The following is an 11,904-nucleotide window of genomic DNA, read 5'->3' as shown; positions in this document are numbered from 1 at the left end:
AACGCCAAGTATTTAAGTGTGGCCTTTTTGCCAAGCGAGAGAGAGGAAGCAGTAAGTCAACGCAGGCCGCTTACCTTAGAAGTTACGCAGTTGCTGTTCGCCTTCCAGGCCAGAGGTTTTAATCCTCTTGATAAAGTAAACGTATTGTAGTGTTCACAGTCTCTGTGCTACATACGCTTCCTGTTATTATAAGGCCAATCTTCCACGTGTATTATTCTAAAGTTAAATTAGAGTTTAGTTTTATTTTTTATACTTTTTTTACGTTAGACCCCGAGTGGAGGGTCAGTGTATTCCGAAGTACGGAAGTTATTGTATATAGAGAAAAATAAAGGGTTTTGTATACCCTTCGTCTGTATCCTGTCTACTTACCACAATTAGTGAACATAGCTTTAGTAAGCTCTCTGTTCCGAGTCAGGTCCTTGTATGTTCCCGAAGAAGGTTAGAAGGAACATTGAACCTGATATATTAATAATAATAATTTAGTAACATAAATTTATTCATAGTAAAATGTACTCGCGGGCCGTAAAAATAATTTGGCGGGCCGTCAGTTGAACAGCCCTGTGCTAAAGTAATGTAAGATGCAGTATAATGTAACGTCAGGTTTATACATTTTATATAGAGCATTATTCATATCATGTATAATATGTACTCAGTGTATGTTTCTATGTTTAAATATGTAAGGTAAATGTATAAAGTAATGAAAAGAATGGTAAAATATAGTGTATGGTATAACGTACAATGTAATTTGGTGAAATGTACAAAAATAAGGAATGATATATATAATGTGACGTAATATAAGGTACAGTATAGTGCAAAGTATGGCATAATGTACAATACACAATAATGTATATATCTATGCATGTTTATTTAGGTAATAAACAAGAATGTCTAGTAGGGCATCGTCATGTAAGTCCTGTGAAACAATAACAACACTGTCTGTCGTACCATGTTGACAAAGCCCTTGTATGGCCATATATTGATTGATATTGTTTCAATAAATGCTGGGCCCGGGCGATTGGATGAGGGTGAATTCCCGGGGGCATTTTGGTTTGTTCGACTGCCCACTGGATGGTCTAGGCGTCCTGTGCGAGGCTTTCTTGTGGCCACACCAACTGGCCAACTCTAGACAAGGGCGAACGTAGTGCTGTACTAATTAACCTAATGGTAAAGGAACAGTGCCCACGTCCTCCGTCGCTTGTCGCTTGCTTCTCGAAATCACTGGAAAGCAATGCGAGGGTGAAATTACGTTTACGACTAACATAGTGGTCAATTACACTTAATAAGTTAGAATACTTGTTACGATAATACAAGGGACTGGACCAAAATGTCGCCAAATTTGGTGACAAAATAAGTCGCCAAAACCGATGTCAGATTGGCGATATCTTGCCAAATTACCGAGATACCAATTTACTCAATGTTAACTGCACTTGCCCCTGTATTCTTACTTTTCCGGCATAGCTTTCTCTTAAGAATTTGTTTCGCGCTACATTACACAGAAAAGAACAACAATTTTACTTAGAATTCTACTAAAATTACCTATCTAAGTACAAAAATCGTAACAATGCGTCATACTTAATTATCTGAAATCAATTTTTGTCAATGCTGAAGAACTATTTTAAATACTTCTTCCTTTATGGAAGTGGAAAGTGGAGCAAATGGGAAGGAAAGATTTTTCCGATTTCAGGCGCATCAGAAATTACTTTAGAAAGATCTTTAGCCCAACTATTCACATAATTTGTTAATTACGTTTATGAGGTTTTTTTTTTTTTTTTTTTTAAGTTTACACTTTAAAAAGGCAAAAACATACAACTAACATATTTTTCAGTTAGTTTTACTTAATAAATGATAAATCACATACGTTTAAATACATGTACATATGTATCGCTCAATACTTACACTTATTTGCATCTTTCACTCTATTTTTCTTGTTAAAAATATATATCTTGTATGCTTTATTTAAAACTATTAAAACTGAAAAAAAGTATTAAACTTAATTATTTATGAAGAAATTCTGCAGCGAAATTAGTATTTTGTATGTATAAATGTCTGATTTTATATGTGATACGGAGCTATCACGATTTCTGGTTCATAATTTTGCATTTGTTTATGATAATTTCAAAATGACTCGTCAGTGTTACCATTACATAACAATCCTTATATTTTGTAATATGTGATTTTGAAGATATGTGATATAAAAACTCTTCGCTAACAGAGCATAAAATATATCATTTCCATCCGCATTTATGTACAGTTACTTTACAACCATTTAAAAAAAATCCATTTCTAATATCGAGAAGTAATTTTGTTTTCATTTTCCAGATAAAATTCTGGATATGACTTTTCATGTTAAGACTATGTCGTGATCTATGTCAACAGATGAGAAAAAGAAGAATCCAAGCGCTATTGCTTCATTTTTATTGATGAAATTTACGCCTCTGGCCCATCAGATTTATGGGCTGCCAGCAGTATCACCTTAACTCTTTGATATACAGTGACGTTTGGGATACGTTGTTTATTATCATTGTCAAAGCAGATTTTTTACGCGATCCAAACGTCACGAAATTCCTATAACTTTCATATATATATATATTAGTTACTATTGAAAAATGTAAACGAAATCTTCGATAGCAGTAAATTAGTCTAGCAGCAAATTTATTTGTTCGTATCTTTAAGCGCATCAGTTTTTGTTTTAATCTAATGACGAGAACTTGCTTATTCGGCAATGGCCGCTCCCAAGGCCAGAAGTGGTGGCCATTTTCTTGTGAAGCCACCTAACAGGCGGCCACTGTTGACGGGCAGTTACATCCATGCCTTCTCCGGGATTCGAACCCGGGCTTTGGTATCGCATTCGGCTCCCCTAACCACTACAGCGTCTGGGCAGCAGCACATCAAATTTGAATTTTATCGGAATGTCAAGAAGTTAAATTAACTAACAAATTTTCGTTTGTAAGATATACTTTAATCCATTTGTAAAATCACATACCTTCGAAAGAAATTTTAATGCTTTTCGTTTTTTCAAGCTCTAGAAAATCTAAAAATGTTTTCCATATACTTTAAAATTACTCTTAACGCTTCTTCTGTGAGATTTATTTTGGGAAAAATAAATCAGTTTTTAATGAAAATTATATGGAATAATTTTTAAATGTTAATATTTCAAGTAATTTTGTGGCATAAAATAACGTAGCATAAGGACAACAGTACTTAACGAGATGTCAAAAACTAAAAATAATAAAACAATATCGTTATTTCTGCGATACAGGAATGGCGTTAGTACCAGTGTTTAACAACTTGTTAAAATTTATTAAAATAATATTTTACCAGTTATGTCTACTTCCTGGATGTTCAAGAACAATTACCTTGTTATATCCAAAGCCAAATATTTAAGACAATCATACAATAACAGGCATAATCGATAACCATAATGTATCTGATACATAAAAATTTTGTGCCTGTTTATAAAACCAGCTTATACATAATCGTAAGTTTTCATTCATATGATTGTTTGCATTATTGCTTTAGAATAAAACCATTGCATTATTTCTTTAGAATAAATTACCAATTACTTGAATATTTCAAAATAAAGCATTGCATTATCTTGAAATAAAACAGTTGTAGCTTAATAAAAGGTTACCAAAGACATACCAACAAAAGTGATAAGCAAATTGCAAAAATAAGAACGCAATTAATGTTACTAAAAGAAATGGCTGTATCTGTTTTCAAAGTGCTAAACTGTTCCTTGTACAATTAACCTAATCATGTTTTTATTTTTTGTTTAGTTTATATTCAGGCATACTTGAAAGAACTTTAAATTATCTAATTCAAAATAGTAATCGATCATTCTGTTCACTGCTCTCAAAATGTGTGTCAAAAATTATTTTTGGTCCAGTTTGTCAGTCCCAGAAATATGTTAAAAACAACTTACCCTGTCCGCTCTTGATTTCCAGTGGAACAAAACCTAAGCAATCTATTATGGCCTTTCAACTTTATGACGATTTGAAACGTTATCCTGATCTGTGAGATACCAGCAGGTGTAATAAGATATGTCAGCCTTAAAACATACGTGCACTTCACACCCAGATTTCTGTCAAAGAGCTTCAAAATTCCCCAGACGAAGAAAACATAGCTTCTTCAGTCCACTTAAATTTCTTATCTTAAATGCATCGACAACAAAAGATTATTTTTAACCCCGCAAGAATTTGATATGCTAATTCACTAAGTAAAATCTTCCAGTTCATAAACCAATATTCTAAATGAATTAGCAAATCAAAATTATCACAAAATTCCCCACCAGAGATAGATTGTTATTTTTAAGAATCTGATAAAAGGGAAATTGTTATCATGCAAGTCTACAATTTATAAACCAATAAATAAATGGATTATCGAATGAAAATTATCGCGAAATTCTACACCGACATTAGTGAATTATAAAGAAGTTTTTCCTAAATCATGAGACAATAAGCCACATATATTTGATATACTGTACATTGTAGCATGATAATCGTTCCGTTTGCATTACATAATTATATCAGAATTAGTTATAATAAGCAATCAATAAATAATCCTTACTCTTTTCTTCAGGAACTCTCTCACATTCAGCTCAGGCGTTAGTGAAATTTATACACTCATATTTACGAACGTCCGGGGGGGGGCACTTACCCCTAGCAGTCTGGTAAAAAATATGTTGCATTTTTGCATGCATGTTGCATGTACGCATAATACATATATTTTCGTACTGATGGTAATATTTTTGTTACGAAATGTCCAGGCGCGGTAAGATAGCTTCTCCACAAAGCAGTTTTAGGGTTGCCATAAAATGGCAACGGATGACAGGGTTGCCATATTTGGCGACAAATCGTCCATTTGGCGAAAAAATTCGCCATATACCATGGACGGATGGAGAACCTTCTGGAACGAATTCTTACCGGTTTAGCCCAGAATGTTCTCGAACACAAGCCGAAAGCTATATAAACCCTGCTGGTACGCGGAGAGTAAGTGCGAGATAGCTAGTTTCGAGTTAGTCAGTCCGTGTGGAGTCCGTCGAGTTGACAGCCGGGCAGCGAGTGCCGAGTGGGTCGTCGAGTGCATCGAAAGAGTCGCTTAGTGTATCGCGTTTAGTGCATCGTCGAGAGAGAATGTTAAGCTCTGGGAACGACTGAACCGAAGAGTCGGGAGCTGTGCTCTGTGTGTCGTCGAGTACATCGAAAGAGTCGCTTAGTGTATCGCGTTTAGTGTATCGTCGAGAGAGAGTGTTAAGCTCTTGGAACGACTGAACCGAAGAGCTCTGTGTGTCGTCCAGTGCATCGCGAGTTGTAGTGTGGAGAAGCTCGAGAGTGCGTGGAGCTCCGAGTACGACCAAGCAGAGTCGGGAGCTGTACTCTGTTGCTTTGCAGTGATGCTGTCTCCACCGTTATAGCCTGATAACTTGAAGGCTGTGTCGCTGATTGTTCCAGCGAGTATATAGTAGATCTTCGACGACTGTAAAACGTGATTTTGGAGCTGTCCTGATTGGCTAAATAAAGTCTGTTTCGATACTTCATCAAATAGTGTTGTCATTATTCATTCCAAATCCGCACGAACCCCGTAACGAAAGTACCAAAGGAAGAAAATAACGTTACATTATGTTCTAGAATCTGCATTGTGAACTTTACCCAATTAAATAATTAATGTAATTATTTGTCTCCAACATTTGCTTCTTCCCCGAAATATTTTCTGCAGATGCCCATGTGTTATCTCTTCAAGTTAATGTTATAAAAAGAAAATGAATACAGTTTAAACAACTACGATACAACCTGGAAAAAAAATAACAATTTCGGAAATTTCGCATAATTGTCAAGTGCAGAAAGGGTTCTGTTGCATGATTTAAGACTACAAGTATTATTGTAGTCAGTTGCACATGTTGCAGAGTTAATCTTTGTTTATACTTTTCTAGATGTAAAATATAAAATTAAACGAATATTTTTCAATCTTATGAATATGCTATATCTTAATGCGTTTTCAGAATAATTTTTTCCTTTGGGTTCACACTTTTCAAATCATTTTTAAAATCTCGTACTCATGTGGAAGGGATTTCTTATTTTTTCTACAAACAAAACTAAAAACTTTTACTTAATATTTATTTATTTATTTTTGTTTTTGTTGTTGAAACAAAAAGTTGAAATCTTAGTTTGATAGGAAGTATACTTAATACCGTTTTTAAAACACATTTTATTTTTTAGGTATTTAAAAATGATATTTAGTAATTGAATTACGCAGTTCAAACTCATGAAGCTTGAGATTCATTTCGTCATGCAATTTAGACAAAAATTATTTACATTTATTTATTTATTTATTAAATAATTTATTACTCAAATTATCACAAATTATTTATATTTTCCCAGAATCGTTTTGAAATGCAAGGTCGATTTCTGTAGTTACACGTGTATTTCCTCACTAATTTTACAGTGTTTAAAACCGAGAGGGGAAAAGTATGAGAACCGAGAGGGAAAAAATATGAAGTGTTTACTGTTTCTGAAGAGACGGCTTAAATGATAAACATAATACATTGAAAAGGCTTTAAAAAAAGTAACCCCCTTTTACCAAATTACATTAATTTTACAATGTCGGTTTTTTCGGACTGCAAAAAAAATTCATTTTTAAACATGTCCATTCAAAATATCCTGGTTGTCAACAGTGTATTGATTGACTTATCATCCCATTTTCTTCATCAAGTTGAATGTATGCAGTACTTAACCCTTTCCAAGTTATATTGTTGCGTTTTTCCTTTTCTGACATCAGTTGTTACGTTATTTTCTTCCTTCACGTTCGTACGGGGTTCATAGATTTGGAGTGAATAACGACTACACTTAATGAAGTATCGAAACACACTTTATTTACCAGTATTGTCAGGACAGCTCCAAAACTCTTTTGCAGTCGTCGAAGATCTATCATAAACATGCTGGAACAATCAGCGACACAGCCTTCATACTGTCAGGCAATAACGGTGGAGACAGCTTCCTGCAAAGCACCCGACTCTGCTTTCCGGAGTACAGCTCTCGTCTCTGCTTGGTTGTTCTCGGAACTCCACGTACTCTCGAGACTCTCCACGCTACAACTCGCAATGCACTTGACAACACACAAGCACAGCTCCCGACTCTTCGGTTCAGTCGTTCTCGGAGCTCAATACGCTCTCTCGACGATGCACTAACCGCGATACACTAACTGACTTCTTCGGTGCACTCGACGACCCACGCGGCACTCGCTGCCCGGCTGTCAACTCGATCGACTCCGCAAGGATTGACTCGCTAGATGAGACACCAACTCCATACTGACTCTCTCGCACTCTATGCGAGGCACACACACTCGATACTATTCGATGAAGCACACACCGACTGACTGCGGACCAGCAAGGTTTATATAGCTTTCGGCCTGTGTTCGAGAACATTCTGGGCTAAAGCGGTAAGAATTCGTTCCAGAAGGTTCTCCAACCGTCCATGGTATATCGCCAATGATAGACGTACAATTTGGAGAGAAGAATAATACGAATACATTATCTTTCACTAAAACTTTAGGTGAAATATGCGCCGAACAGTTGTCAACAATGACTACTTTTGAGTCATCAGGTAAACCAACCGAATTCAAATGTCACCGAGCCTCGGGTATAAAATGATTTTAAAACCAATCATTCATCAACGCTTGTGTCATCCATGCTCTCTTTTATTTACGCGATATATAACGGGGAAAATCGTTACTCCTTTAAATGCTCGAGGTCATGCATGTTTTCCGATTACGAAAAGTTTGCACTCGTGCGTTCCTGCAGCATTTGCGCACTCAAAAATTGTTTGTCTCGCTTTAAGCCTTTTCTGTAGAGGCTGCCAAGGTATTTCGCGGTACATATTGCCAGAAAAGACTAGTTTCATCAGCGTTGTAAATTTGTTCTGTCGATAATTGTTCACTAGTAATGAGTTCAATGAATTCATCTGCAAATTGTTCAGCAGCTTCAGTATCAGCTGTAGCTTTTCCACCTGAAATTTTTGTTTTATACCATGCCGATTTTTAAATTTGGTTAACCAACCTGTCGAATAAGCTCACTCAGTGTTTAAGTTCATTTCTTCATGAAATATTTTGACTTGAGTCATTAGCATTGGACCCTCCACTCTCACCGTCAATGGCACGCCCTCGATGCGACGCTATCTTACCCATTCAATCATGTCATGATCGTCACGCCTAACGAACCCTTTTTGCAAGTGCGGTGTCGGAATCCACAAAAAATTCAAAAAGTTCCTTTTTCCTTTCGCTTATGTCATATACAGTTGACTTTCCAATGTCATACTCCTCGCATAATTTTGAGACGGATATACCTTTATCCATTTTTTGCAGCTATTCCACTTTTTGTTTGATGGACATCGAAACATGCTTTCGCTTTGTAGATCCTTTGGCAGCTCCAGAAATGGAAACTCTTTTTGACATAATCGAAAGTTCAAGGTTAATTTTTATAAAATTGCTATAACAGTCTGCAAAAAATAATAAGCCGGATCCAATTAGAAGATTAAGGAACAGCGCAATCTGCAACATTAACTGAAATGCCTTAGAATCAGTAAAGATAATTTTAGTTTAGCTTATCCGTCCGTTATACATTAAACGCCCATGCGTAAAGCATCCAAAAAAAAAAAAAAAGGTTGTGGCTTTGAGATCCGGATTATAGATCATTCCGGATAATGGACGTCCGGATTACGGACCTTGTACTGTACATGAAAATTAATTTATACTGAATTTTCAAAATTACTCTAAAATAATAATTTAAATGTGCAGAAAAATAATCTTTGGGATAAAACAGAAATAAAAGTTAAATAAAACTTTTACGAATAAATTTTATTTAGTAACTTAAAAACACTCACTACTTCTTCAAATATTCCTCTACTGAAGTGTGCAAATCCGCTTTTTGACAGAACGACATACCAAAAACTTTATATCATGTTTCTTACTAAAAAAATAATATATAGATGGATAAATACCACTTTCACCTTCAAAATCAATCCCTCTGTTTGCAATAACATCAAAAATAAAAATCAACTATCTTTGGCATCATTTCAACATTGATTTGTTTCTATCAGCTACCAGAATGCAAATGAAAAATGTTAGGATAGACCAGAGGTTATCAACCGGTGGTACACAAAGAAGCAAAGTATTTTTAATTATTAAGTTCAAAAATTAAAACCACATTATTTTTTTCTCTAACACTCGTAAATTTATGCGATCTGAGCTTTGTTCAAAAGTAGTGGTGGTAGTAATACTTTGTAGTGGTGGTACTAAAGGTTTTCAATTTTTGTTTAGATGGTATGCGTTAGTCAAAAGGTTGAGAACTGTTTCGATAGACAATATAGAAATGTGACAAATCATTGAAAAAAGATGCTTCATAATACGATGGAATCCTACCTGATAATTAAATAATGGTGAATAAATAGACCTTATGTGTTTTATGTATTCAGTTAAGCTTTTCCCATAGGCTTTAGGAACCAATTTTTTATGTATTATGTCAGCTATTTTTATAGGAAGTATTAGTCAGCTATTTTCATAGGAAGGAGCAGAAAAACAAATCAACAGGGTCTTGACCTTCCTACACCATACTAAAGGATAAATTTTAAATCTCCATAATTTACTGAAATTTCATTAGAAACATTTAAAGTAGTGAACATGTGGAATGCCCCCCCCGGGAAGATGTTAAGTAAGAAAATAAAAGTGTAGAGTGATTAGGTATTTGTCAGAACAGAAAGCAGGAAAAATTAGCAAAGCCCTTTCCAGTATTCTAACTTCAGACCTTTTGATGTTAGCCATACCTGCTTTCAATTACAACTCGATGGCATGCAACTAGAAAGGAGAAAAATACTTGTATTTTTCCCCACTTAAGGGGCAATTCAGATGGAACAAGACCCAGTTACTAAATTTACATGGTGATAAATTATCCTCCACCACATTTTAGGTATTTGAACTCCAAATCTCCCTACTACTAGCTCCAATTAAACCACGAAGATATGCAATGAGGAAAGAGAAAATTCCTCATACAAGAAACCACACTAAACTAATATTAACTACTGTTTTCCATACAAATCATTTCGCTACTTCAATGGGTATCACTGATGAAAATATTTGATTCATGTAGCATATAAAATAATTGTTTGATACAGAAATTTCCGTGGTTCTCCCCACTGCATTTTTGAAGTGATCTCAATCAGTTTATAGGTGGTTATCTTGGAGAGTATTAGTATAATTATCAGTAAAATATGTTTATTTATATGTTGAAAGAGTGCTAATCAGTTTTGGAGAGTAATCAGCTACAGGAGGAGATTGAAAAAGGGTTCACTATATCAATATTTCTTTGAACAGACGATTGCAGATTTGATATATTTTCCAAAAATGTGCAACGACTGGTGTAATATGTAAAATACATCACCAATAATGTGTTAAAAAGGAAATAAAATTTCTTAAATAATAAAAGTAATTGTATATATAATATAATTGAGAGAATTTGATTTGTTGTCTTCAGGCAGCATCAAATATCAAATCAATTCTCATTTTGTGATTTGATGCTAAACAAATATACAAAATAAACATATTACACAAACAACATTATTTTATACAGGAGTATTTAATGTAATTGCAGGAGAACAATTTCTTTTTGCTGGATCATTCGGCATTTCTTCTTAGTGAAAACAACTAAAATGATTAAAATGTATGTAAGTTATTAAAAAATCTCTAGACAACAATGCTCATCCACATATGGTGAAACGTGGAGCAGTAACTTGGAAATATATACATACAAAAACATAAATAATTTTATATTGACTGTGAAGCAATATTAAAATCCAACAAAAAATCCATCCATTCTGTTTAAGATGAAACAAAATTTAAATTTCATAAAGTGGAGGCATTGAGCCTATGTACATAATACCAAAAGCATGGATGGGCTTGGATTAGATAGAAGCTAAAGGACTAAAGGAATTCAAGTACCACAGATGCAATAAATCAGGACATGCACTAGTATTAGACTATCAAATTAAAACGACTTTGTGTAAGATATTGAACAGGAAAAAAATATATATATCTTATATCAGTATACTGAAAAAAAAAAAAAAAAGAAACCAAAATAATTCAACTGAAATGATGATTTAAATCTAAATGTACTACAGTACAAAGTCCGAAATCCGGACATCCATTATGCGAAATGATCTAAAATCCGGACCTTAAAGCCACAAACATTTTTTTTTTTTTTGGTCTGATTTACACATGCACATTTGATTTTTCCTTCCATTACAAAACGTGTGGAGATTTTCACTTAAAACTTCCGATTCTTAATTTCACTTAGACACTAAATAAAATACCTCGTTATGGAAAAACAATCATGCAAGCATAAATTTGAGAGATTAATAATTTGGCTGTATAGCTGAGTATCTGCCTGGCATACATCTCAAACGTTCCATTCCATTTACCGCTGTTCGCTGCACTTACCAAAACATTCCCCTATTTTATATCCCTGACACCGATGTGGCGAGTCATTATTTATTATACTTTGCTTTCATCACTGCATGTTTACCAATACATGACAACTTCAGTAACTCATGCAGTGATGTCTAAAGTTTTTTTATATTAGTAATTGAATATCAAGAGTATGGCAACCTTTTATGCTAACATTACGCTTGGCGATGATTATAGATTTTTAAATGCTCTAAGAAATGCTGAGCGAGGAAAAATTCAACAAAACTTTCTTTTCATATACTAAAAATAGATTTTGTTAATGAAACTAATAGGATTACAACTCAATTACATTTAGTGCTATTTTAATTAAGAATATCTTATATGTTATTCACCATAAAGCCAGAAGTGGTGGCAGACTATGTCGGCACTGGACGGTACAATTTAGGGAAGACGAAA

The 11,904-nt window shown here is 34.4% G+C and overlaps 1 long non-coding RNA gene across 1 annotated transcript; it reads right to left on the bottom strand.

Annotated features, from left to right (window-relative positions):
- Window positions 1–844: 844 nt before the first annotated feature.
- On the bottom strand, window positions 845–4,274 carry LOC146992764 (uncharacterized). The gene is made up of 2 exons (XR_015038981.1): window positions 3,923–4,274; window positions 845–1,218 (listed from the first exon to the last, which is right to left on the bottom strand). It is a non-coding gene; the product is annotated as an uncharacterized LOC146992764 (long non-coding RNA).
- Window positions 4,275–11,904: the final 7,630 nt, after the last annotated feature.

Source organism: Stegodyphus dumicola, chromosome X2 (assembly GCF_044657685.1).
Source record: "Stegodyphus dumicola isolate Sdum_Otavi_A_Nest chromosome X2, ASM4465768v1".
Classification (NCBI taxonomy): domain Eukaryota; kingdom Metazoa; phylum Arthropoda; class Arachnida; order Araneae; family Eresidae; genus Stegodyphus; species Stegodyphus dumicola.
The sequence above is the reverse complement of the archived record's forward strand: the minus strand, read 5'-3'. Positions and strand labels throughout refer to the sequence as shown.